This window comes from Triturus cristatus, chromosome 9 (genome assembly GCF_964204655.1).
Source record: "Triturus cristatus chromosome 9, aTriCri1.1, whole genome shotgun sequence".
Lineage (NCBI taxonomy): Eukaryota > Metazoa > Chordata > Amphibia > Caudata > Salamandridae > Triturus > Triturus cristatus.
Window position 1 is genome coordinate 165,832,203 of NC_140592.1, and position 27,851 is coordinate 165,860,053.

General features: G+C 43.4%; 1 protein-coding gene and 1 long non-coding RNA gene across 3 annotated transcripts in view; one reads left to right on the forward strand and one right to left on the reverse strand.

Moving 5' to 3' along the window:
• The window catches only part of ARHGEF3 (Rho guanine nucleotide exchange factor 3), an 898,185-nt gene that overhangs the window by 248,596 nt on the left and 621,738 nt on the right, over window positions 1-27,851 (reverse strand). The gene's annotated exons all lie outside the window — the stretch shown is intronic.
• On the forward strand, window positions 13,216-24,928 carry LOC146797578 (uncharacterized). Its single transcript, XR_014969009.1, has 3 exons — window positions 13,216-13,315; window positions 16,786-16,899; window positions 22,739-24,928. It is a non-coding gene; the product is annotated as an uncharacterized LOC146797578 (long non-coding RNA).

The window sequence follows — 27,851 nt, forward strand, 5'->3', positions numbered from 1 at the left end:
AAGTATGCAGAGTCCTAATGCCAGAAAAAACGAGATAAGAAAAAATGAAGGAGGAAAGACAAACATTTTGGGGGGAAGACCACCCTAAGGCAGACAGGCTTGACAGTGTCACATAGAATCTCCATTCCACAAAGCAGGAAGGGCTAAAGATGGCCCCGCCCATGGTTTCTGTGGTCTCCACAACATATATTGCAAAAGTCACCATTGACAAGTAAAGTGCCTAATTATTGCTCCTTAGTCGGAGATACTATAGCCAACTGACAGTAATACATATGCATAGTAATTGTAAAGCTGAATTAAGACAAGGGTTCCATCAGATTCATAATTCTTCTAATTAGGAACCGAGAAAGGCGAACAAATCCTTCCTGATCCAAACACAATTAGGACAATTCCTTTGTCATCTCTCTAAAGCTTCCTGGCAGAATTTAATACCCACTGACAAGTTCCCTGACCTAGAGAGAGTCTCCCCCATTGTGTCAAAATATCTTTAATTCTGATTTTGAAGTGTCCCTGAAGAGCATATAATTAACAGTCAGACAGATTAAAAATGACTTTCTAATTAAAATGTCCAACATACTCTCAAACCTTCCAAAAATTAATGCATTTACTAGGAATGGGCAAATCTGGATGCAAATATTGAGAAAGGGCACTCCGGTCTGTACCACTGTATTATGTATTAATGTAGAGCTTTATTATTATTAAAAATATTATTATTCAGCGTATATAATGACAGAAGCATCTTGGAGCTAGGAACAACCGAATCGCAGACAAGAGACAAGGGATTAAAAAAATACAAGAGAAATGACACTGTGAATTCATGCCATTTCTGTCGACATATATCACATTTTCTGACCCCCATGCTGCTTAACTTGCACCCATTTTTAATGCCTATGTCAAACCAGGCTGTTTTTGGCCTCCTCACTTCTGACGTACACAACACCTTACTTTCATGCCGGCAGTGCTTAATTTGTAAAATAGTAAGTGCCGGGGCCCTGACTAGGAAACAACTGCAGCTTGCACCACCCATCACCCTTGTCATCGCTGCCAAAACAACTACTGACCATCTCTCTCTTGCATGTAAATGCGACAGTTCAGATTATTCCAGGTCCCCAATGCTAAAGGAATGGCTGGGGAGGAAGGTATGAGCAATTTTAATGTATATTGTATTCCTAAACAACAGTTGTTCTGCTCATCTCTAAATTAGATGAGAAGTGGCACAATGTGGTAGACTGTTCTAAGTATGGTGTTGACAATTAGTTGCCGGTGCTGAGCACCGGAAACCAATCAAGTGCCTGTGCTGGTCACAGGAAAGCACCGGCTCAAATGAAGCACTGCCGGACACAGCAAAGGCGAGAAGGCTCCATTGAGGTAGCTCAGTGCATGAAAGCACCTTTGTTGTATCTTTTTCAAAGTCTTTTTGCACTCTTCATATGAGAAAGCCATGCTTCTGCTAGCTCCACTATCTAAAGTTTGGTTTCTGTCACGTGTGTCTTCCTTTGACTACCTATTTAAAGACAATGTATAAATGGTGGCTACATTTAGGGAAGGGTTGGCATTAGAAGCTCAACTGCTTCAGAAGGCAACACACTGTCTCTCTCTTTGTGCTGTGATACTGCTATGTGTGCATAATAACCATGTTTAGACTTCAAGAAGGCTTTTGGCTATTTTTCTTCCACAACTTGATCGTTTACATCCAAAGTGTTTCATGCTGAGTACAAAGTTAAGATCTTAATACCTTTCTGTACACAGGAAAGTTCTGAATAGCATGTACCTCGAGATGTAATCTATCCCAGAGCTTGGCCAAGCACAGAGGCTCTTTAAGAAGAATGGCAACGCTTGATCATACCGGCCTCACTGGGGAGTAGGGGATGGCGGAGTCAGGGAGACAGTAAGGGATAGTTTTTGTAATATACGTTTTATGGATCAGATATGCTCTCATTTGGGCATCCAGCTTAAATGTTTTACTCCTGAGGCTTGATAACATTTTTGTAATCCCCTCATCACTCTTACATCCATTTTTCTGTAGATGCTGAAGCTTGGCGATAGAATTGTTGGGCAGGCTCAAGTAAATGGCATTACAATACAGGGGAGAGGATGTAACCTTACGGCTACAGCGGTCGACGTCGAAGCTGGGGAACCGGGTTCCGGTCTCGGCAATGACGCTCAACATCCTGTGATTCTGGGCAAATCACTTAATCTCCCTGTGCCCAACAAAAAATGAATGTGTCCTTGTGTAACGAAACTGGTGCTATGTAAAGCGCTCTGATACCTGATATCTTTGGGTCTAGTTCGCGTTGTATAAAACTATTTAAAAAAAAAAAAAAATAGTCCAGATGAGAAAGGATGCAGGCACTGGACAAAATTTCCTAGCTCTGAAAAGATCCCAAAGTGCTTACTCCATTACATTTATGTGTTGTGCAAGAGGTTTGAAAGTGTGCGTCGGTCATGTTATGACTAGCGTGTCGCCCGGTATGACTGAGGTGAAATGTAAAAGAGCATGAAAGCCAAGATCACATATGTGCATACATACCAGTACATCTTGTAGCCTGAGACTAGTTGAATCATGTTTTTGGGAACAACCAGCTTTTGAAAGCGTGTTTGAATCCTAGGTGATTACTCAATGTCCTTACTTTCTTTGCCAGGATGTCTCAGGGCTTGCATTTTCCTACAGAAATATAGCTCTTGTAAATGTGGATTCATATCATAGGGGGATAGATCAAGGGTGCAACCATTCTGGATATGAAGCTCTTTCCTTGGTTGTAGAGTTTGAGTTTAGACTGTAGGATGATTGGTGCTGTCACATGTATTCCCCCATGAACAATATGACTGCTAGCCTCTGTTTAGACTGCATCTGTTTTCGGCATCCTGTTTTTGCTGTAGCCTGCTGATTGTCTTTTTGAAATGGAATTTCCAAATTTGCACTGTCCACCCTAATGGTATGCAACCCTGTGCTCTCATCCAGACCAGACTTAACTTAAGTTGCAAAGGCCAAAAATGAAGGAAGGCTAACGATTGCATATGGCTCCAACATCTTCGACGAGACTGCCACTTAGTGGGTTCAGCACTCTTTTTACTTTCACGTAAATGGGATTTAGACTGGGGGCCTTTTTTGTGCAAATTGGTAAATTGAAGACTCAGTTAATTATCTCTTTGGTGCAACACAAGGGACACACTCATTTATTTAGCAATCTGCATCCATGCACTCTGTATAGGGAAAGGTTACTTCATTTAGAATAATCTGGATTTTCCTAGCCCATGACATCAAATTGCAGGAGGGGTGAGTTAATGTATGATGATACCAAACAAGGCAAATGAAATAATCTTAAATTCATGGAGTTTATGGAAAGCATGTAAGATTAATATCCCAGACAAGGAAAGAAGGGAGGTCCCTTGGTGTGAGGTGGGATTAATGCTTGGTCCTTGGTGGGATTAATCTGCCTCAGACAGGGAGTTTGTGATGAGGAGGGTGGCATTAAGCACAGGGATCAGGAGCTCAATTAGTTGAAGTTGGGATTTATGCAACAGGCAGGGTTTTAAGGAAGTGGCAGGTGGGCTTGCTTCCATAGTCAGACAGCTCATGGGTGGATGGGGAAGAGTGGTGGAGAGGAACAGGGAGTGTCCCACCAGGGCAGTTTATGGACAGGAAGTTTTTTGCTTGGATGCCGAATAATGTCTTGAGTCAGAGTGATCCCTGCCACAGCACATGGAAAAAGTAGAAAATAACAAGACAGACAGTGTCTGACATATGCTGACTCAGCCCTACCGGCCTTTCAAAAGCTGCACTTATAGTGACATCGTCCAAGTGCCCACTCATTAAGGTGGCTTCGGCCTGCAGGAATGAACCCAGCTCTCTGAATGTAGCTTCAACAACAAAGAACAATACAACATCCTGATATTACAGTGCCATACATGCAGTTGTCAATGTAAATGTCTTTCTACTGGCTCTGCTGCTGCCACGCCCATATTATGACACAGTCTGTGCCTTAGGAAGCTTTCAGGGGCTGTGAATATTACCACAGGTATTTTCAAAGCACAGACAAAACATCTTTGGCTAAATTCACACCAGAGATCCCAGATTTGCCACACGCTTTACCAAGAGGCAGTTCAAGGCCTGGGGCCTCGTTCATATCGTGGTAGCCTCGCTGGAAATTGACAGGGTTCCTGCCCCCCAAACTCCTAGTTTGCCTGCCTCTTGCAGGACTGGGGGAGGTGCAACATTCTACCTTTGGAGCCTCTGCAGGGTCTGTGATATGATTGGCAGCGCGTCCGCCACAGGGACATCAGTCAAAGTGCATCAGAAAGCCCGCCATGTTAAGGGGGAGGTCCTTCTGATTTACATTTTTTCTTTTCAAGCCTGCCAGGAAAAGCCTGGTGGTCCAAACAGAAAACAATGCAAATGAGAAAACGCAGAGCCTGTCCGGACCATTTATTTTAGTGTTTTTTGTTTTTCCAGGCGTGTTGCTGCAAAACAAAAACGTTTGCCAGATGGGTTCAAAAGAGCATGGTGCCCGCTTGGCATAGGTCACTGCTTTCTGTGCTCTTGTTGCAGTGGCGAGCAGGCAGTGAGACCCCTACCAGGCAGGCGTCGGCTGATTTAGCAGTGTGCAGGCCACTGACCAAGGTCAAATTGACCTCAGTGGTTTTAGGATTGCTAACTTAAGACCCCAGCTCAGTTCTTGTGTCGATGGCAGGCTCCCAAATTCAGGGAGGCCTTCTTCTGGCCACTTGCCACGATTCATGGATGTTCGATTCTGTAGCTTAATTAGTAATTCCTAAACGTCTGCACCACGTTTTTTTTTCAACATTTCATGTTATTTCAGCAAATTATCTTTACACACTTATAGACTGTTCTAGACATTAAATCAATGTAATGGCCACATGCTCTGAAAATAGCCACAGAGCATCAGAGTCCCCTTTTAACCAATTTTATTTTTTCTATAGTTTCCAATATGGAACAAATTCATTACCCATCCAATTTGTTTTTTATTACATTCTAATAAAGGATCCGATGGTAATGTTAATCGCTTGAACTCACCAGTGGATATCTCAGTTGAACGTTTTTGCTAAAGACTTCATTGGTAAGGTGCAGGTATATGGACTGTAATCAATATATTAATTCTATGATATACTGAAGTGTTTGTTGTTCTGTTGACACTTCAGTTTAAACGTGTATGGCTTCCCTCCCCTGCAAGCCTGGCTCCCGCACACCTGCAACCAGCCGGTTTCTCTTGAAAAAAACTGTTCAATTCAATGGGGATAATTGATTTTCTGCAGCACCATACTCCAGGGAGGTACAATAGCAATATGAGGCTCATAACACAGCATTGCCATAGCACCTTACCCCCAATGACGTCAGCATGCGGTTTACTCAACCCTCTCCAGGTAAAAGCATATTATTAACTGCTATCGCTTGGCATCTGTGTGTACACTTCAGTATGTAAAGCTAATGATATGGAGGTGACAGAAATGGCTGGTGATCTCCATGAAAGCGTGGAACAACATGCACTTTCAGAACAACGGGGCCAAGTAAACATTCTGCTAATAATTATTTTTCAAGCAATATTGACAAAAAAAACCCGAATGAAGCATGTAGAAAATCACAGAGAACCAAGAATGTGATGGCTATTCTTGATCTAAGGGGGCTTCGCCACTGAGGCACCTGGCGTTCTGCCTTCAGCATATCATTCCGTCATTTTTTAGTTCGCTGGGGGCATTAAAGAATGTCAATCAATCAATCAATGGCTTGTAAAGCGTGACAACTCACCCGTAAGGGTCTCAAGGCGCTGGGTGTGGGGGAGCTGCTGATTCGTCGCAGGCTCTGTGACTAAGCGTATGCAAATTTGGGTAACCTGCCCCAAAATGTGCACGCTTACCTAACTACTCATTTGCTTCTATCACATCCTCAGTTAAGCGAACACCTCACTTACTAAGCCTAGAGATTGCGCTTTAACGCACTGGTAAAAGAGAATGACCTGCTCCGCGGCTCCTCTTGCAGCAGGGTAGGGCACTGTTGGGGCTATGTAGGGCGATTTGTGTATGGAAGCCCATAAGTTGTAATGAGACACAGTAGCTAACAATTGTGGAATACTGCTCAAGGTTTTCCCAGTCACTAAGGGCCATATGTAGGTAGCATCACATTTACCGATTCATAAATACCGAATTTTACCGATTCGGTATTTATGAATCGGTAAATAAGATGTAGGTAATAATTCGGTAAATTTTACCGAATCGGAAAAATTTGGTAATTATGAATCGGTATTTACCGATTCGGTAATGAGGCATACCTTCCCATTGATTCCTATGGGCCTGGAGGCCCATAGGAATCAATGGGAAGCCATTCACCATTACCGATTCGGTAATGGGGGGAGCATATTCAAGGGTGGCAGGGTGTCACATTGACACCCTGTCGCACCCCTGAATCTTGCATGTAAGGGCATGTATGTCTGCCACATGGCACTCTTAAATCTGCTAAATATTGCTTTTTGCAAGGTATTCGTTATTTATCACCAACCTGTATTTGGTGGTAAATAACAAATTCTTAATACTAATTTTCACTCTTTAGAGTGCTCCCTACATATGATTTCAGGATTCGGTATTTACCGAATCGGTATTTTACCAATTCGGTAATTTACCGAATCCTGAAATTATGCCTCCTACATCTCAAATAGCTAAATACCGGTCGGTAACGGGATATTTACCGAATTTCGGCCATTACCGACCGGTATTTAGCTACCTACATGAGGCCATAAATATCTTGGTCACAAGTTTCTATCACATTTTCAGAACTGTGAACCTTAAAAATATTTTTACCACATGAGAGGAGGAGGTGGAGCTTGGGGCTTGAGAGGAGCGAGGCTTTGTGCCCACCACTGCCCTTTCAGCAAATATGGGTTGCGGCTAAGAGGAATGAGCGGAGCTTAGAGCCTACAGTTACTACTGTTACTTATTACCTTCTCTTAAGACAGCTGAGTTGAGAGGTTTAAAGTGCCCATGTCTGGCTGGCCGTCGCAAGTAAGGCAGCCAAAAAGACTTGCGCCCTTTAAACAGTGCACGGGCAGCCCTCTGCCCACCACTCCTTCCTGTTGGCACTCAGTAAGCCCACCCCATCCTGACACTCTGTTCAGTACAGGAGGATGAAAAATATTTTTTATTCTAGGGTTTGAGGTGCATTTGAGTGGGGCGACGCTCCTCCGCTCTCATGGAAGAGCCGCCCCTGGTAGGACTCATTTGCATACAACTGACTCTCTCCTATGATGACAGCTAGCAAAGTTAGGCATTCCCAGTGCTTCCGATGCACACACTCAAGCATTTCTAGCACACTTTTAAAGAAACTGGATCCCTTGCTGGAAGTGCTATGGAGCAAACCTGAAAATCCATGGAACTAGTTGGCAATGGAGGAACAAAGTATGAAGCACTGTTGAGTACATTATGCAAGGAAAGGCAAATTAAGCAGCATTGTATAGCATATTCGATGCAGGGCTTGACCGAGAACACATAGCAGCCCTGGCAATTTTATTGGACCGCCCCCCCACTCCGAGGGAGGGGGAACGGGGTGGGTGAGGGTACAAGTGGGGAGCACTGCTGCATAACTAACCAGCCCCCCAGCACTGCTGCTTTTGTTACTGGGGGCATATATTGAAGCACTGCTCCAAATCTGGCTCCGAGCAACAAAACCGGTGGTGTTACATGAATTTGTGTGAATAGTAAAACTATTTCAGGGTAGAGAAAGGATTGTCATTTCCAATTACACTTAAATATGATATTTGTTTCTCTGGTTCAGACAACAACCCATGGCCAATACATAGATGTGGGTCATTATTCTTACCGGAGCAACAGCTCCACTTCTTGGATGCCAGTTTTATATAATGCATGGGCAAAATGTAACTATGCCAGAGTAATCGGAGGAAATTATGTAATTTTGCGATACTCATTCGGACTAATTTGGAAATGGCTGGTCCTTTCTAGTTCAGGGTGGCAGGACACATATGCATATTGTTAATCCTATTGTGTGATGACACGTGGAACCTAAAAACTATGGAAGCTGCTTGCTGTATTCCTAGTGGTGTAGCATGTGGGGGGCAGCGGAATACCCCGCTCATTTTACCTGCCACCTCAGGGCGGCGTTCACCCCCCCGCTCTTCAATGCCGCCGTCGTGGGGCGGCAATGGCAATCAGAGGGATTGCCAGCATCCCCCCTCCGTTCTTTAATGCGGCCATGGGGCGGCAACTGCAGGGACTGCCACGGGTGGCTAATAGTCTAGCTACCCCACTGGGTATTCCCAGTGATTTAGAAGCCTACACTTAAGCATCAAACACTAGTAGCACATTTTTAGTAACTGGTTGTTCACCCTCTATGAGAGAGGTGTGTTCAGTTGTTGTGTGTAGGGGATGATGGCGCTCTTCAAGGCACGTTAGAAAGAGGTCTAGGGGTGGCTTATAACTCTCTGCCTGAAAAGTTCGAGCTGGACTTCTCCTTTTGGGGCCTGGTCAGATTCATTTGTGCATTGTTGAACCTTTGCGTACATAATGGCAACCTCCTCGTAACGTTGGATGAAATGGTACTGGCTCTTGCCCGTAGCAAGGGGGGTAAGGCTCCGGGCCCGATGGCGTGCCACTTGACTTGTTTAAGTCATGTGTCCCGCTCTGGGCCCCATTATTAACTCAGATGATCAATGCCAGTGACTGCACCTCCTTCCCGAAGACTTGGGCGGAGCCCTTCATTGTCCCAATATTCAAGAAGGGAAATCGCCAAGACCCTGGTTGTTATAGACCAATTTCCCTTCTTGACTCCATGGTGAAGTTGGCAGGCCGAGTCATCCTGCACCGATTACAGGACTGGGCAATAGAAAATAATGTTCTGTCTGATCTCCAGTATGGGTTTCGGGAGGGCCTGGGAACCCTGGAACAGAGTTTAAACCTGGCTATGATTGTCGGGAAATACACAAGAGCCAAAAAAGGGAGACTATACTTAGTCTTCGTTGATTTGACCGTAGCCTTTGACTCCGTAATCCATGTGAGGCTATGGGGGATTCTTGCCGATCTCGGTGTGGATCCTAATATTATTGCCTTCCTGCACCGTTTCTCTGAGGGAGCTTCAGCAAGCGTAAGATACGGGGTGGATGGTCAGTGCACAGCAGGATTTCCTGTTAGAAGAGGGGTCAGGCAGGGTTGCGTCCTGGCCCCCTTTCTTTTTAATTAATACATTAATGGTCTGGCCGAGGCCCTCCTTAAGAGTGGGCATGATTTTCCTCAGGTAGGTGGGAGACCTTTACCGGCTCTCCTTTACGCTGACGATGCCGTTTTAATGGCGCACACAGGCAATGGGTTACAAAGGGTCCTGACCAGTTTTAATACTTTTATGCTTGATTTGGGCTTAAAGATTAATCTTTCCAAAACTTTTATAATGAACTGTGCTACTGGCACCCCGAGTATTATGGGTCGGGACATCTATCTGGATTGTAGGAAGCTAGCAACTACTACTACTTTCTCATATCTCGGCGTCCTTTTTCATTTTGAAATGGTGCAGCAGAGCTTAAAATTATGGTAAAGCGCTTATGGTGTACCCCTGGATATGGAAGTATTCAAGAATTTGTAGGACATTTTTAGCACTTTTTTAATTTGTTTTTCCCCGGTGAGGCATGTGTGGTCTGACATGGATCCCTTGCTGGATGTGTCTAGTGAGTATAACTACAGTAAGGCACAAAGATGTTTTGAGGGGTTGAACATCACCTGCAGATAGAACATGTCCGAGAAGTTCAAGCCAGATTGTTCCATTGGGTGGTTTGAGTGTGATCTGCTGTTCTAGTGGCCTGTTTGAACTCACCTGCATATTGTTGACCATTTTCTGTAGGACCGAGTGGATAGTGGTCTGGTCGGACTCATTTGAAGTTGTTGATCCTTTCTCGCGGGGCCCATGTCGAACTCATTTGCATATTGTTGAACTTTTCTTGCAGGGCCCATGTCAAATTCACCAGCATATTGCTGACCCTTCTTTGTGGGGACTAGGTTGGATTCATTTGCATATAGTTGATCCGTCCTAGGGGCCAGGTCGGATTAATTTGCATGTTGTTGATCTTTTCTAATAGCGGCCTTGTCTAACTCATTAACAGATTGTTGATCCTTTCTTGCTGGGCCCATGTGGAACTCATTTGCATATTGTTGAACTTTTCTTGCAGGGCCCATGTAGAACATTTGCATGTGATCCTTTCTTGCAGGGCCAATGTGGAACTCATTTGCATATTGTTGAACTTTTCTTGCAGGGCCCATGTCAAACTCATTTGCATATTGTTGATCCTTTCTTATAGGGCCGATGTCGAATGCACCTACATATTGCGGACCCATTTTTGTAGGTGCTATGTTGTATTAATGTGCATGTATTTGATCCGTCCTAATAGGGACCTTGTTGGACTTGTTTGCATAATGTTGTTTCTTTCTTGCAGGGCCCATGTCAAACCCATTTGCATATTGTTGATGCTTTCCTGTAGGGGTCTGGTAGGACTCATTTGCATATTATTCATATTCCTTTAGGGGCCTGGTCGGACTCATTTACATATTCTTGAGAGTCTCTTGTAATGAAACGACTGGGCTAAAAAAATGAGGGAAAGCCCCTGGAGGTATCCCCAGCATTTGAGAAGCACACACACACACACCTTTGCATCTCCATCACGTTCAGAATTGGGCAGCAACTCACAGAACATCTCTGACATAAATCATCACACCTGATGGTGTGCCAGCCGAGCCTTCATCACCCCAGCGCCCAGTCTGTGTGTGGTATGAATCAGTCCCCGCCTATGCCAATGCCTTGATCTCGAAGTGTGGGAGTTTTACAACATTTCATACAGAGCCAAGTGACATTAACGCAAGTCAAACAAAGAGCTGCAGCCCTGAGAATGAAAACACTCGGAGGTCTGCTTGTCGGATAGAATCGTGGATCAGTCTAAAGCTGGGACTTAGGCAAACTTTTCATGAAGATAATAAAAAACGGACTGCTGTAAAGCTGCTAATAATTAAAAGAAAATACAAAAACGTCAGTTGTAAGTGCACTTCTAATGCACTGCAGGTACTTTCAAGATGAAAGCTATGGGGCAAACCTCATACCTGGGCAAGGAAAAGCAGTTTACAGAACGTTGATGTAAAACATTATAAAGTAATGCCAACAAAAAACCCTGTCCTTGCTTGTAACATTATTTCTTCCAGTTACATTTTCTCTTCATTGGTTTACTCCATCTAAATACCTTTCCAAATTGGTAGGGCAAAGAGTTCTTATTAAAGAGGCTGCGCAACACTGAGTAGTAAGTGCGGTATCGAAGGGCTCACCCCTCACCCTGACTTCAAACACATAGTTCAGCTACTAGTCCTTTTGAGATAGGACGGTGGCAATTCCCTACGAGTAGGGATTCCTAAAATGTCTCCAGAACTGGAAGTCAATTCAAGTTCCTTTGTTTAATGTTTGGCTTCAAAAAATGAGGAATGTCAGAAAGAGTGAACTGCGATATGCACAGCGAATTGGTGGGACGAAGAAGTTTGACAAAATTTGGAGTTCTTACTTTGAGTAATGTTGGACTCTTGTATTCTGTGAATAATTTTTCTATGTACTTTTATTTTTGGCTGCCAATTTATGTTATTGTCACATTGAAATTATGATACAAGAACTTCAATAAAAAAAAAAAATAAAAAAAAAAAGGGATTCCTAAAATGTACCTTGCTTCCCTCCGAGCAGCCCTGTATTCAGCTGTGGGCTGGCCACACACTCAAGAACGTTTGACCACATCATGCACATTTTGATCTCTCGGAAGTGGCTTTCCTTTGAGGCAAGGAGTGTTTACAAACTTTCATTAATCATTCATAAGGCACTACACAACATCCTCCTTTTTGAAACTCCAGCTGAGAAGACGCTGAAGCTAGAGGCGTGTACTATATAAAGATCAGACAGCTCCACCAAGTTCCTGTGAGTCTACAATAGCTATCACTACCAGACCCATCTCTAGGCTGGTAATAGCCTTGCTAGTGGAAATTAAAATTCCACAGGTTTCAGTACTTCTTGACAAAATCAGTAGCGGCTGCTATGGGGCAGCTGTGGTGAGGCGGTGGTTAAAAAGAAAGGGGAAAAAAGGAAATCTAAACTTACCTTACCGGCGCTCACCGCTCTCCGTCCTTCTTGCCACGACGCACAAACAGGAAGCACCCAGGCTTCCAGACTCCCCTAGCCAATCATGACGCTGCTGATAGCACTCAGATGGGGACTGTGCATGTTCTCTACCTAGGCTGTGCATTACAGCTGGGGGAGCACATGCAAAGTGCGCATGACTGTTTGGCCGGCCCAAGACGGCCGGCCAAACCGTCATGCGCACTTGGAGAATGCCACTACACCTCCCCTGCTCTGTGGGCAGTCCCACCTCACACCTACAGAGCCGCGAGGAAAAAATAAAATGATAATAACATGCCGTTATTATCATTTGTATTTTTTTGTGAGGCAACTCTCCTCCGCCTTAGCGCAGGAACCACCCCTGGACGAAATAGCCAAAAGCACCCGTTGCAGATTTTCAAGATCGTGCATCTTGGTTCATTGTTGCCAACTTGAGTTTTTGGACAGCACCTACGTTCAGGCAGTTGCTGTTTAGAATGCCCTTAAAGTGAAAGAACTGCAGAACCCTCTATTTTGTTTTGTGTAAACGTAGCCACAGTATTCCAGGGCTAAGGGAAATTGATAACCTCACTAACATGTAAGGTGCCATGACAGTAAAGGACCTGCCTCCTCCAGATTTCCCTTCTACGCTCTATGAGGAATGTTAGATTAAATCAATTTAGTTAACCAATTAAAACGTAATAACATCCAATACTAAGAAGTAATCAATAAGTCTAAGTTTCTTTAAAAGGAATTTTAGTGCAACAAAGGCGTGCTGGATTCTGAATAATTGCAAATAAAACAATAAACGATGCTAAATAGTATTTTCTGCACCTCATGTGAAGCTGTTCTGTTAAACCAGGTACTTGAATGTGACTTGTGTGTTGGCTAGTGTAACCCCTCATAAGGCAGGGAAGCACATTTGAGGACAGGTTTGCAGTTTACAGTAAAAAAAATGTCAATCTATAGTTAATCCACCTATTTTATGTGTATAACAAGGTAATATTTATTCATTTAATTGTATTGGTTGTTCATGTAATATTACAATTTCTTATTAACTTATTGTTTCATCACAAAATGTGATTATTCGTTTACAGTCTGACAATTTAAACTTGTCGTCTGGGCCCTGGGGAACATAACATGACAAACATATTCAACTCCTCACAATGCAGAGCAGCACCCAAAATGAAGGTACGTCTTATCAATATAATGTAATTTGAATCAAGTGGCAGTAAATGTATCTGACCTTGAGCATTGTAGACCCTCTTAGTGTCACTGTGCCCCCCCTCACTCTGACTCTCTGAGCTTTCTTAGCTTGAGACAGCAACCACACAATTTGCCATCACAAAGATTGTCTCTATAGAGAATGGGACAGTGTATGCCTGCTTAATGTCACCGAATGCCCAGACCTGTAAGTGACTGTTCATATCCTAAACAGTCTTGAAGAAACTTTGAAGCCACTTTCATTTTCAGTTGTACAATGACTGCAGGCAGAACGATTACTCTTGTGTCTCCTTTCAACACCACACTTCGCAGTCTTTGTTCTTCACTTGAACCGCAATGTTCCTCCTGGTTTGCCATCATCTCTCAGGCCTTTTCTGCACCCGCCGCTGTACTCCATGTATTCCTGTTCTATCTCCACAACTTCCTCGCTGCTGGCTGGTACCTGTCGTCCTCCCCCGCTCCCTTGCATGTCATGGTAGCTATCATGGTTTACCAGCACCTTTTCGTCACCACTGTGCTCTTGCCAAGCTGTCTCTGCCCCTTCCCTGCCTCAGCCTGTCTCTATGTCCCTAAATGTGTCCCTCACTCATCACCTGTTTCTTTGGTCACCCAGTGTGCCCGGTGCCCTTCTTCACCCCACCGGTCACTGTGCTCCTTCTGCTGAAGTTGCCTCTCAGGGACCACATTCATTGTCTAGGTGTGCAGCAAATATGTCAGTACAACATAGGTTCTGCTTGCTTTCAAAATAATAATAAAGAAAATGCATGCTCTGCACTGGTTTCAAAATTAAACTATATAGATGTCAATCTGTAGTCAATCTGCCTAATTCATATGTACAAAAATGTTGATACTTATTTTTTATTTCGTTTTATTAGCTGTTTGTCTAAAATTACAAAGTTAGTTCACCTAGAATGCCAAATGTGAGATGTCTAGCGCTTCTAATCCTGTCATAAGGGCTGCCTTGGGTTGGTCCATGAATGCTTTTAACTTTGATATTTCGCAGATCTGGTATTCTAAAGATGAAGTGGTATTTCCAGTTTATATTAACTGCAATTCGTCAGATGAAGCTAAGTTTATGATGTGTGTTGCAGGCCCTGCAAAGCACCCTTGTAAGCTTTCTGGAAACTCTTATCGCTTACGGAAGAGGGTCTCTGCCTTCCGATTACACGAGCCTAATACTTAAAATTATCAATTTCTAGACATGTGGCAATGATGGATGGTGGCAACTATTTGTTACCATTTGATGATCTTACCCCAGCTTACTTGGCAACCAAGATCAAGAGCAACGAAGGAACATGTAAGACTTCTATCATAATTAAGGCTCACTGTTTTCCGTTTTTACTGATTTTTACAGATAAATACAAACAGAAAACCATTTATTTTCCTGTCTGTATTTATTTTTAAATCTGAATAAAAACAGAAATTGGGTTGTTCTTGAGTGATTCTGAATACTGTCAATCATGACTGCCAGGCCAAAAGCTGTGCGGATTAACAGGCAAGGGGATTGCAAAAAGAAAGGAATTTTAGTAAAGAGCTTTAAACAGCAGCAGATTTGCACAACCATAATACTAGAATGTGCATTTTTTCTTATAAGTGCATATTTTATCATCTGAGTGTGTATATATATCATTGCAACCTGTCCGGCGTTCAGGCACAAGTGTACATTAACCGGTTAAATAAATGCAGAAATATACACATTTCAGCTTAATTTTTTCACAAAACCTAAAATAAATATGGATATATACAAATAAAATTAGCAAAAAATAAATATAGATAAATACAGATGGAAATTACAAAAATATAAATACCATAAAACCGGGAGCCCTAATCATAATCAATAACGGGCTGGAAATATTAAAATGGAAGAAAGAAGATGAGATTCTGAGCCTTCTCCTGCTACGCTACATGGTGTGGAACATCAGACCCCATTGTGCCTCACCTTTGGGAAAGAGCTGATAAGGACTCTTCTCGTCAAGCAACACCTTGATGCAATGCAACCACCAGGTTACTGGAACCCTGTTAAATATATCCCCCACTTCATCCTACTTATAATGTAGGCCTGCGTCTCCCATCGCTTTGCTTCCTACCCTTCCTTATTCTTAAACTCGCCCTCTTTCTCCTCTTGAAATCTCCAGCACACACTATCTCTCTGCTTAGCTCGAACCCTTCTTAGGTGTGAGTTTTGAAAGCGCAGCTGTCAAGCAACCCATTGCTCAAAATCTGTTTAGAGTGGGCTTTGGGTCCACCCATATTACCCATTGACTTTCTTCAACTAGTCTCTTTCAGCCATTGGCTTGACACTTTGTCAATCACAATTTGGCTCAACCACGCAGGGAATTTATCTCTCACCTACTGCTATTGGCTGCTTTTATGTGTCCCACTGCCTCCACTCATGTTCTTGATTTGAACTGCGAGAAGGACTACTCTACAACTACAGCTCTGTTTATTTATAAAATATCAATAAAAACAGGACAGTATCAAAGGCAAAGGAGTCTTCAATACAGACCACCTTTTGTTTCTTGTCTGTCTTTAATGTTCTTAAGCTGCATGCATCAACACAAAAAACTCAGATCTGTTGGCTTTGCCAATAATTGTTTTGCATTTGCTCTTCCCTCTTCTGTAGTCTGCTTCTCTGGCAAACACCTTTTCATCTCCTTCTCAGTCTGCACTCTGCACCGATACCTCTCACAGATTTGTTCAGGGATGGCTCCACCGTTGGAGCAGAAGAGCGTCGCCACACTTACAATCCCCCCAAAGCCCCAGAGATGAAAAATAAAATGGTAATTCATCATCATTTGATTTTTCATCCCCTGTCCCGAACAGAACGTCAGGATGGAGGCGGGGCTGCTTGTGAGTGACAGCAGCTGGGAGGAGGGTGGGCAGTATGTGCACTGTTTAAAGTTCACATGTCATCTTGTGACGGCCAGCCACAAATGCGCATTTTAAACATCTCTAACACAGCTGTCTAAGTTAGAGTCAGCGCAGGCCTCCAGGGCGATGTGGAGTGCCGAGTGAGGCCACTCCCTTCAATCAGGGCGTTCCTCTCACAGCATGAGAGAAGCGCCCTGATTGGTCAAGGGAGTTTCCTGGTGGTAGGCTGCAGTTCCAGAAAGAAGAGGTCCGGTGTGGTGCGGAGGAGAGGGTAGGTAACTGTTTCATTATTTTTTAAATTTATTTTGTATGTGCACGCTCGTGCGTGCCCGCCTCCCCCTCCCCGTAGATACCAACCGTTTCAAAAAAAATTTGTTTGAGCTTGTGCGCGCCTGGCCCCATCCCTGTAGATGCCAGCCGCCACTGAATTTGTTAACTTTTCTCTTGTACAAATCTGTATTGCTATCTAACTAGGTTTGCCACATATGAATCTATGCATACATGAACTTTGTGTAAAACATATGTAGAGCCACTTATTTGTAAACTGATTGCTTTTCTTTGTAAAGTTATATCTTGCCCAGAAAAGTTTGACAAAGTGAGTCAATAGTTTGCTCCAGAAGTGGACTGGCCTCTTTATAAAACGCCTCACTCTTCACAGACGTTCCAGGCAGCTCAACGAGGTGAGTGTTGTTTTGTCTTCAGCTCTGTCTTCTCTCTCACACTACTGACAAGCAATCTCCTGTATTTAAAAATCGCTGCTGGTTTCAGGATACTTCTTGTAAATGTATTTACCTCCACAGTTACCCTTTCTGTGTAAAAACGTGGCCCCGTTTGATGCCTGAAATCTGTGCACTAGCAAAACGTGTATCATAATTCCACCGTGCAATACACCCATTTAATGAATGCCCTCGTTGAAAACCATCCTCTTGCTTGTGTTTTCTATGTAAGCGAGGGCTGGATTGATTTTCGGGCCACTGCTGCCAGCTTCAGGGCAGATGGTGATATCACTGGCACCGAACTGCGTCATGGGCCTGCGGGGCCTCGTGAAGGAGCGGTGGACGGGCAGGCCGCACTTCTCACGCAATCAGCATAAATCCCGAGCTGACAAACGGCTGCTCTGGGATAGTAAACTCTCCCTCCGAACCCTTTAAAACACCGTTTTATGCACTTTTGGAAAGTTTTTTTTTTTTTTTTTTTTTTTTTTTTGAAACCGTTTATTGCAATCTCAAATATATACAGGTATGGGCCTACAACCTTCCGGCCGGCCGCTAAAGTGACGTTAACAAATGAGAAACATACAATGAGGCACTTAGCTTTGCATAGACACTAAGGCAGGAGGTATCAACAGCGCAGGCCATATGGCTCAGAGCCCGCAATACGGTTTCATTTTCTACAACACAACAACATAAATAAACACACACCCGCAAGGCAACCCACGATCGAGAGTGACAGCACGCGCTCCTCAAATGGGGGACCCCAAACCATCCACTGAAGACCCCCAAGAGGGGAAGGGAGACAAGTCCAGGACTGGGGGAACACTATGCTTGGAGCTAGGGAAGGGAGAAAACTAAGGGGATGGAGCTGGTGAGGCGGTAGGCAACGACGGCGGCTCGCAGATATCCCCGCGGAAGGCGTTCCAGGGGCCCCATATCTTCACCCATGCACCAGGCTTACCCCGCGCCACATACACCACCTTTTCTCGGAACATGCACCAATCCATGTGTTCTTTCCAGGCCGATACCGCCGGGGACCTCTGGGATCCCCACAGCTGTGCAACGTCCCGCTTAGCCACCATATAGCCCAGAGTCACCCATCGCGTCTGCGGAACTGAGTAATCGGTCGGTTCCCACACATTCAGCAGACATCTCCTCGCTTCAGGCAACAGCGCGACATGCGTAACCGCTCGCAGGACCTCATGCACACCACGCCAGAATCGCTCCACCCTCGGGCATTCCCACAAAATGTGTAGAAAGGTCGCTGAGGCACCACATCCACGCCTACACAGTCCGTCCGCGGCATAGCCCATACGCAGAAGCCTTGGCCCCGTCATGTACACCCGGTGGAGTATCTTAAGCTGGACGAAACGAAGGCGAGCCGGGATGGCCACCTCCTTCGGAGAGGCCACCGCGGAAATCCAGTCCTCGTCGTCCAACTCCAGCCCATCGGCAACCCAGGCCTCGCGGAGGCCAGTCAGTAAGCCCGAGCGATCATTTATCAATTTCTTGTAAATGAGGGAGATCGTGCTGTCCGGAACATGGCCATCTAGCACTCGATCCTCCAGGGGGGAGGACTCCGGGATGGAGGCCACGTCTGGGAAGACGGAGCCCAGTGCGTGACGGACCTGCAGGTACCGAAAGTATTCACTGCCCCGCAGCTGAAACTCCGCCTGCAACGTCTCAAATGTTTTAAATCCTCCCCTCGTCCAGAGATCCCCCACTGTACTGATGCCTATAGTGTCCCACTGCGCAAAGCCCTTTGAGGTCCACAGAGAGCCCAACCTCTCGGACGCATACAGCGGTGACGCCCGGGTCAAACGGTCCTTCCAGCCCATAGCTGCACTAGCCGCGTGCCATACTCGCACCATAACACGCGTGGGCCCCGTCAAGCGGGAATCGGGCACACTAGCGTAGAGCGCTCGATTGTAGTCGCCACCGGGCAGGAGCATCTTGTCCATTTCAAATGCCGGGTTTAGGGCGGGCCCATAGAGGCCGTGATTAATTGCAGCTAACTGGGAGGCCCAGTAATACCGTTTAATATCCGGGAGGGCAATCCCTCCGTCGTACCACGGGAGCGTCAACTTTGCCAGGGCTATACGCGGCCTCCCGTCCCAGAACAGGCGGCGCTGTAGACCCTCCACTTCACGGAAGTAGCGCGCTGGGACCAGGTCCATGGTGTTCTGGAGAGCGTACAGGAAGCGCGGCAGTGACATCATCTTGAACAAAGCCGCCCGGCCGAGCGGCGAAAGTGGCAAGCGCCTCCAGCGCGCGACATCCTCCTTCAAACGCTGGAGGGGGGGAAGCAAATTTCGCTCGTAGCGGGCCACTGGGTCAAGCGTAATGTAGACACCCAAGTATCGAAATCCCTCCGAGGCAATCTGGATCGGCACTTTTGGAAAGTTAAAAGTTTTCGACGACGGTTCAACATGTTCTGCATTTTCCACACAGTACAACGAGCCTCCTGGGGTTTGTGAGGCCCTGGCCTGCCAGGCCTGTGCTTCTTGAAAAGGAAATTACAATTCCACTAATTACTGGGAGCTCACTGTCAATGCACATATTTGTATAGCGCTGATATTACTCCATTCGATGTCCTGGCGCTTCATGGGCCTAAGCCTGATCTTAAATAGAGGAGACAAACAAGTTGATCTAGATTTTCAGAGATTTCTGAAACAGTAGATGATTAGAGAGAGGAGACAGTGACAGGACTCAGATTCCAATTTTTAGCGGTCAATAAATCATCTACGCATTCCTTGGGTGTGTTGGAGCAGGGGTTCCTTTGTTACTTACTCATCATGAACCCCGCGTACAAGGTCGATCGATCTTTGATGTGGACAGAGATGTAAGGAGCTGAAGTGAGTCATAAACGTTATCAATTATCATTAATTTTGCTCTGTCAATAAAGAGAGTTAGGTATGAGTTAAAGGCTTTTATTTTCAAAGCGAAACACGAATGAATTTGAGTGTACGAAATGTAAACACAATAAGGCTCTGTATATGACTGTAGGGGTTCTACCTTGAGACATCCATTCCTTGTTAGTTCGGATGTAGCAACATTATAATAACTTATTCTTATATTGTAAATGTCCAGTATTTGTAAAGCGCCAACAATTACCCGAGGGCGTCAAGGCGCTGGGGGCCTTCGGGAAGTTTGAGCGAGCTATTGCCCAGAGTCACATGGTGCTGGGCTGATCTGCCGACGGCGATCGAACCGTGAGCCCCTGGGTTCCGGAGTCAGCTGCCCTGGCTGCTGCGCCACACGTTTTCCCAATAGTGGTTCATCATATTACACATGCAGTTTCTAAACACTATAAATAACACTTTACTATACGCAACTTAACAGTACTCTATTTACTAACATTAGGAAGGATGAACCCACTTTGCCATGATTCAGACTCGTGACCAGCTGATCACCCATGTTTCAGGAGCAAACACACAACTCACCGAGCTATGCTACCGGCCTAATGAGACTTTTAAAAATATTAAGTATGTCTCAGGTCAGTGGCATTGTGCACTATGGTTGTACCAGAATTTTAGCTAAGCAGACATGAAGACTTAAGTCCACACCTAACTCCAAACTTTATCAGATCACTCTATACCATCACCATTCTTGACCATTGCGTCCTTGACAAAGCCGCGCACTGGTGGAAGCTCTTGTTAGTTCAGACAGGGAGTTGGATTCCTGATAATACTGTTAGAATAACAAAAATTGACAACCAACTTTCACATTTTGGAAATCATTAAAAACTGTCTTTTCACACATTCATAATTGTTGTTTCCTGCAACAGCTCATGCTTATGACCAGTTACTCACTCACTGCACCATATTTAGAGCACATCTCTCAACCCCACCCCCTCTGATGTAAGCCTACGTACACCCAACATCCCATGGACCATGTCCTCAAATAGAGCGCCCAAGACTTGGCATGAATAATCCAATTGTCGGGGTATGAGGTGCTATATAAATTCTATATTACGAAGCAACTAACCAACAACCGAATTGGGCTTCATTCACCAGTTAGAGAATTTAACAGGCATCACCAAATTCCTGAGCCAATAAATCCCAAATTTGTTCAACAAATGTAACTCATTAGTAAATAAGTTCATTCTTTTTCCAAATTCATGTCAAAGACATTTAGCCAAGATGCAGTTCCTATTATTTCATCCATAATATCAAGCAAGCAATAACTTTACAAAGTTATATAGTCATAAACTGTCTAACATTTTAAAAATACATATGGATAAAAGTGATACTTTACAGCTACCATGCTGAGACCGGACGCCACACATGAAGGATAATACCTACCATCCTTTGTCCATGTCGTCACCTTTTATGCATACCTTCATTGGGACTATACGAGGGTCCGCCTTGTACATACACCTCTATACAATTAATAACACGCAAGGAAAATAAGATTTTTCCTATGGGCCCCCTTCTCTTTGAGACGAAACAAGGTCTAAAGGATTATATATACCGCTCTTGGATATTATATCTGCCTCTAAAATAGCCCTGACGAAGTTCCTGCGTGGAACGAAACGCGTTGGCTGTGCACTGTTCGTGTTATAACCATCAGAATTAAAAGAAAGAAACATCACACTAATTGGACTATTTGATTTAATGTGTTCAATCTCAATGAGTGCACCTTCCATTTTTGGATTTACACATATGGCTAAAAGTGGTAGTTGCATTTGCCCCTAGATCGGGATGATTATAAGTAATAAATTCCATTTTGCAAGTTTTTTCGAAGTGTTGCGTAATTAAAAAATCTGAAAATAATGGAGACTGCAAAACTCTTTAACAAATAATACTATGGTGCAATCATTTAAGAGCATCAACTCAAAATAAATTTGTATATTTGTGCTCCGTGATCCCTCCCATTCTCTATCATTCTACATCACGAGAAATCTGAGCACCAGGAGGCACTGGAGAATACCCAAAAATAAAATAAGGAGAATTAAAAACATGCACTATCGTATGTGCGTTATCATCATGCGGATCCACTTTCAGGCAGATAAATCCAGTCTAGCTTACATAAGCTTGGAATGCAAAGTAATGAAGGAAATTAGCTTTTCAGATGCCACCAGGCTCAAAGGCTCCAGTTAAATGGCTCTTTATCTGCAGTTTGACCTACTGCTGTCTTATACGTTCTTCCATTTAGGAGATGATTTACTTGTAGCCCCCGTGCTAACTAGACATCTGGGCAGGTTTTTTTTCACCTATTTCATCCAGTACATCAAAGCAGCGGCATAGGGCTGCAGTGTTTCAGTGCTTAATTTGTAAAAGAACAAATGTAGGGGCACAATGTTTGGTCAGAAGCCTGTGTCCGGCACTATCGAATGTTGTGGGTGTCAAATATTAAGGCGGCATAGTCTTCATTCCACCTCATGCCCCTTTTATCCACCACCAGGCACTCCCTGCCACTTTTTCCTCAGCCTCACAGGTTCGTTTTCATCCCTGTTTTCTCCTTTTGTCACTGTTTTTCCATTTTCTCTTTTCCCTTTTTATTTATTTTTAGATCTGGCGTTAGCCAAGACCTTTTGATTGTTTTTAAAATATACGTATAATATACTTATCTTTAGTTTCTTCATCCATTAGTCTGTTGGTTTGTCATTCACGTTTTGCTTCCACCTACATACAGCACCCATCATGGGGCAGGGTAGCAGTCCACTTCAGCCACTGATAAAACTCCACTTTGAGTGACTGCATTTTGCTCTTTCACAAGAGCACATCCACACACAAGCTAGTTTCCTTCTGGGCCAATGTTTTTTAAAATTCATTTATTACTTTGTTTTTGTCTTTGTGTTTAGAGCCTGATGTGACAGCAGGACGTATACAGGATGTAAGCACAGGTCACATTACACACTTTATCTGTTCCTGCCTCCAGCCAATGCTGTTGCAAATTCCTTTTGGAGTGTCCTTTGTTTGCTATCTGACTGCTGGTATTTTACAGCATAACAGATTGCATCCATTTGAAGATGTTCTGTATTAAGTTATCAAACGCTTCAATATGCTTCATAATGTGAATTCATAAGTGGACAATTCTTCAGAGCACATTTATTCTCGACTCAATGGTTCTTCAATAAACTTTGTCAGGAAGTAAACCAGCCTTTATCTTGTTTAATTTGCAGCACTTGTGACAATTTATTTACTGCCTTCTGTCTTTCTTTCTTTTCTTCTTTCTTTCATTCCTCTTTCCTTTTTTGTTTCATTCCTTCTTTCTTTCCTTTCATTCCATCTTTCATTTTTTCTTTCATTCTTTCATTCATTCCTTCTTTCTTATTTTCCCTTTTTCGTTCCTTCTTCTTTCATTCCTTTCCTTTATTCATTCATTCTTTCAGCCCTGTGTTCCTTCTTTTTATTTAATTCCTTTTCTTGCATTCATTTTCCTTTAATTCCTTCTTTCCTGTCTTCTTTCTCTCTGGCTTTCTTTCTTTCCTGCCTTTTTTTCTCTTGCCTTCTTTCTTTCCTTCCTTCTCTCTTGCTTTATTTCTTACCATCTTTCTGGCCTTCGTTCCTTCCTTCTTGGTTTCATTCCTTCTTTTTTTCTTGCTTTCATTCTTTCTGTTTCTCTTCCCTTTCTTGCTTTCTTTCTCCTTCTTTTCCTTCCCTTTTTTTCTATCTTTCTTTCTACCTGTAAATCCTTCTTTCTTGTTTTCATTCATTTTTTCTTGCTTTCTGACCATGTTTCCTGCCTTCTCTCTGTCTTTCTACCCTTCTTTCTGTCTTGCCTTCTATCTTTCTTTTTCTTGCCTGCCTTGCCTTATTTATTTCTTGCCTTACTTCTTACCTTATTGTGTTATTTCTTTCTTTTCATTTTTTCCTGCTTTCTCTCCTTCCTTCTATCTTTCTTCCTTAAAGGCAAAAGGCTGATAGCCAAAGACACAACAATTGGCGTTTTTTAGGTCTGTGTTGGACAATACCTTTTGATTTTCCTAAAATCATGTATATGCCATAGCTACTTATAGGGGGTTTCTGCCACACTTCATCCATTTGTCTGTGGTTGTGTCATTCACATTTTTCTCCAACTCCCTTGAGCATGCATCAAGGGGCAGCACTTAACACCACTTCATCCATTGGTTGACTTCACTATGAGTTATGGCATCTTAAGTCAATGTTATTTGTTAGATTAACACACTCCTGTCACTTTCCAAAGCAATAAAGTTTTGCAAAACCCATAACAAAACAAACCAAGAATCGCCAAAAGGCTGTCAGACGGCACCAGACCCATTAACTTAGCCAATGCTTGTTCTCTTTTGCTCAGAGTCAAACTTCTAATGAGGAAAATAAGTCCGACTTCCCAAAAATGAGTGGCAGTGGGCTCCACCTCCAACCACTGGTTCAAATTAAGTACTGAGTGATGTGAACTCTGATCAATCACAGAGCAAATATAGTCAGACCAGCAGCACTTACACTTCTATGCACATAAAACTGAAGCTCTAATATATGAACCTTGTCCACTTAGGAAGATTTCTAATTTGACTTCCTTGGAAATGGATTTAGCAACAAAAGAAGCCTGGACCCCAGAAATGGACGACACAGACATAAAATGATGTAAAACATAAATACACTGAAATATTTAAAATACACTAAATATGACTTGAAGTGAAGGCATTTGCCCATATAAAGACAAGACTATATTGTACCCATCCCATGCTCTACCTCATTTCAAGGAGATCCCGTAACCGTCAGAGATGTATTCATTTCCACTGTATGATCGTACGGAGAAGGAAGGGATAGGGCCCTGGAGGGGCGGGACTTGGACACCTGAACAACCCAACTCCCCCAACCTTCCAGTTCCCCATCTCCAAAAACGAAGTGCTCCAGAGCTGCTGTGCTAGTCCTAAGCTGGTTTGATACATATATGCATCTCTGCAGCACAGGACATGCATGCCCAAGCTGAAAACCTACTATGGGCAATGGTAAACGGCTAAACATACCGTCAAGTGTGTGACAGATGCTCGCCAACTGGACACTGCGTGATGAGTACTGAAACTGTGTGAGTTGGTAGGTTTGAGATGCGAAAATGGAGAATACCAGCCTAAAGACCATCTTTAAGAGTGATGTGTGAGTTGGTAGGTTTGAGGAAGCAAAATGGAGAACACCAGCCTAACCACCATCTTCAAGAGTGCTGTGTTTGTGTTGCAACAGGATAATGCTGTTGCCTAGAGTTATGTCCACCTGTTTCACTGTATGCTGCCTCTTTCTTTCTGGGGGAGTCTAACGAAGAACAATTGTAATGTTAATACTAAAAATATCAATTTACAGGGACAAAGATTCTCAGGGAGGGGGGTCGGGATGTCACCCCCCCTAATAAATGGAAAATTGAAAATTGGGTCCTGGGACTCTGAGTTGGGTTTGGCAGCATCTGTGTTGGGTTTCTCTGCGGCTCATCACATCTGAGGCCCATGTCCCTTTGAAACTACGAAACATGTATGTAGAGGAGCCCCAAAATTTGCCTTGAGATGAGACACAGATACACAGACACACAGATATACACACACACCTGTATTTGTCTTACAAGTTGTCTTACTTTCTGAAATTATTTACAAGCTGATCACTGCAACAGGTATATTACCTTATGAGTTGGCTTCCTGGAACTGGTAAAGTGCAGGTGATAGTTTCCTACAGATTAAGGTTTCCATTTGCCCACTTTACTAGTCTTTTACTGGCTGTTAGCAATCTCTTCCTATACAACATAGAATGAAGAGATAGATTTGAAGTACTTCAAGAATGCTGATTCATTTTCAATAAATCACTTTCCTCTGCTTCCTTCAACAACCAAAACCTCTAACCTCCCAATGCTGGTCATGGAAAACCCAACCTATGCTTAGCAAACATGCTTTCTGAGTAGGGCACACTGCAAAGGTGGTTGGAAAATTTCAGGCTAACATCCACCGAATCTCACTAAGCTATGTCCCTGTCCCTTTATTGTATAAAGTGCATGAGCACGGAAGGCTCACTTACTGCTTCCAGGGGCCAGATATATAAAGCATTTTTGAGGTCGTAAACAGCCTGATTTGCAAAATCAGGCAATTTGTAACTTCAAAAATGCATTTTTTTAATGCGGAAACACTAAACTATGATTCATGCAATTTCAGTTTGTGAATCAGTATTTAGAAGGGGCGTGTTTAGGGTATCCCTTCCAAATGCCGAATTGCAGAAGGATGTATCAATGTTTTGCAACCAAATTACGGTTGCAAAGCATTATTTGTATTTACAGACTATTGAAAGGTATTTGAAAAGCATTTGCAAATGTGAAGGGGTCCCCAACAGACCACTGTCTACACTTAAAAAAATCAACTTAAATGTTTAATTTTCTTTTTTGGAAGCATCACATTTTTCTTTAAGGAAAACAGGCTGCATTTGGGAGAACAAAAATTGTTTTATTTAATTCATAATGGATCGTAAATTGCTACCTACCTCAATAATATTCATGAGGTAAGTTGATTTGCGACCCATTAGGAACTGCTCATTTAAAATTAAAAGTTTCATATCTTAGGAAGAGTGATTTCCTAATTGCGATTCGGAGAAAATTGAAATGTGGAAATCGCTATTCCCAATGTTAGTACATCTGGCCCCAAGTTCTGAGAATTTGGGTTGTCAAAGATCAGTAAACAGACATACCATGAACTCTTCATTGGTTGAAGTAAATGTGCACCTACAAATTCTTTCTTATTTTTATTGATTTTATACAAAAGTAGCTGTGATGTTTTAACAGTTGTGTTCGCCCTCTGCCCATTTATACAGTTTGTAATGTTATATGTGTCCAATTCTTGGCCAGAGATTTGCTCCAACTTCCGCTTCTACTGTGGAGTGTAGGATATAAAGAGCAAAAAAATGAAAAGGAAATGAAACAGCGAGCTCAATGAAATTTGTATACTTACCTCCGTTTGGCCATAATCCGGAGTTTACTACCCCCACCCTGCATCACCGGGTATTTATTTATTTATTCTCCGTGTGTTGGAGTCTCAGTTTTTGATATGTTTAAGTTGTTTCTTTATCACTCACTGATCAATGGCTCTTCAAACTTCTAGGTCATTGCTATTTTTCAGTTTAAGGATTTTCTCAGGTTTATCAGTGCAGTTGCAGCATCTGAGGTGAAATTATTTGAAGCATTCTGGAGGCGGGCTAATGCAAACATTAACAAGCATTGGCATAGCCAATAGGTCTCGCATTTGGGACCTTATAAGTGTTTAGCCATGCAACAGTTGCATAACTAAATACTTATAAGGTCCCAAAAGCGAGACCTATTGGCTATGCAAATCGGCCGTGCGGCCGCGAAAGTGATCTGGATCACGATCAAACATCAAAGCGGCGAAATTGAAAGAAATCGCGGAAAATGCACGGCGCGCGCGCCCGCGCACATGCACTGTAGCTCTAGGCAGGCCTGGTAGCACTTTTTGGAGCCCTCTCAATAAATCTCGCCAGACCAGCGCATGCGCTGGGTCAGGCGAGACCTAAAAAGGAGTGCAAAATGATTGATCCTTACAGTACATCTGCATGGATGCTGAATGGTGAGTAGCTGAACGGAAGTATGGAAATGATGCTCGAGCAGGTAGGAGCAGGTTCAGTTGTGTTTTTTTAAATTTAACTCCAATTTATTTTAATTTATTTAGTAATGTTTCCTGATATGTCGAGGAGTACCTGCTGCTACCCCGATCTATCCACTGTCATTTTTAGATCATCCCAAATGGAACTCAAGGTTATAGCGCCCCTCCCTGGTAAAAAGCCTGTTTGTTGTTCAGATAGTAGTATGTTCTCTTCCAGGAAGTTTGTGGTCTGAAAGAAATCTGTCCTTTCATGTAGTTTCCAAAGGAGTTTATTAGAGATTGGTCTTTAGATGTTAGTGTTAGTTGGATCCTGGTTATTTTTCTAAAGAATGGTCGTATATTAGATTTCTTGAGCTCTGCTGAAAAAGTG